Raw genomic sequence first — 1,495 nt, 5'->3', positions numbered from 1 at the left:
ATATCAATCAAAGCAATGAAGAGTGTCTTAGCTTTATGGCCAGAGCTAAGATGTAAAAAATATATCAATTAAAACAATGGAAGGGTATCTTAGGTCGCCATGGTTTCCAGGATTTGAGTACTTGACTTAGCCTATCCGTGTTTCTGATTATCACGTTTAAGTAAACTGATAATCAATAATAGTTTAATATCGAAACCTTATAAAAAGTTGACACAATCTCAGAGTTGAGTCAAATATCTTGAAGTCATGATTTAGCATGCCAAAGTTTATAAAGTCTTGATTCAGTCTGCCAAATTTCCAAGTGATTCACTTAGTCTACCCACATTTCTATTAGGTTTCCACCTCTTCTGTTTACTCCTTTTTTATTTTCTTGCTTGATTAGTATTTTTTTTACACCTTAGCTCTGACCATAACGACCTAAGCCACTCTTCTATCGCCCCGATTAATATATTTTACACCGTAGCTCTGATCATAAAGCTAAGCCACTCTTCCATCACTCCGATTAATACATTCTTTTATGCCTTAGCTCTAGCGATAAGGCTAAGACACCCTTCCATTGCTTTGATTCATATATTTTTTACATTTTAGCTCTGACCATGACGACCTAAGCCACTCTTCCATCGCTCCGATTGATATATTTTTTACATCTTAGCTCTGACCATAAAGCTAAGCCACTCTTCCATCACTCCGATTAATACATTCTTTTATGCCTTAGCTCTAGCCATAAGGCTAGGACACCCCTTCCATTGCTTTGATTCATATATTTTTTTACATCTTAGCTCTGACCATAAAGCTAAGCCACTCTTCCATCACTCCGATTAATACATTCTTTTATGCCTTAGCTCTAGCCATAAGGCTAGGACACCCCTTCCATTGCTTTGATTCATATATTTTTTACATCTTAGCTCTGACCATGACGACCTAAGCCACTCTTCCATCGCTCCGATTGATATATTTTTTACATCTTAGCTCTGACCATGACGACCTAAGACACTCTTCCATCGCTCCGATTGATATATTTTTTACACCTTAGCTTTGACCATAAAGCTAAGACACTCTTCCATCGCTCCGATTGATATATTTTTTACACCTTAGCTTTGACCATGTTGACCTGAGCCACTCTTCCATTGCTTTGATTGATATATTTTTTACATCTTAGCTCTGGCAGCTTGATTAAAGAACTGAGAAATTAAGCAGGCTAAATTAAGCAATTAGATACCTGGGCAGATTGATTAAAGAACTCAGAAATTAAGCAGGCTAAATTAAGCAATTAGATATCTGGCCAGATTGATTAAAGAACTCAGAAATTAAGCAGGCTAAATTAAGCAATTAGATATCTGGGCAGATTGATTAAAGAACTCAGAAATTAAGCAGGCTAAATTAAGCAATTAGATATCTGGGCAGATTGATTAAATAACTCAGAAATTAAGCAGGCTAAATTAAGCAATTAGATATCTGGGCAGATTGATTAAATAACTCAGAAATTAAGCAGGCT

Source organism: Limulus polyphemus, unplaced genomic scaffold (assembly GCF_000517525.1).
Source record: "Limulus polyphemus unplaced genomic scaffold, Limulus_polyphemus-2.1.2 Scaffold2800, whole genome shotgun sequence".
NCBI lineage: Eukaryota > Metazoa > Arthropoda > Merostomata > Xiphosura > Limulidae > Limulus > Limulus polyphemus.
The sequence above is the reverse complement of the archived record's forward strand: the minus strand, read 5'-3'. Positions refer to the sequence as shown.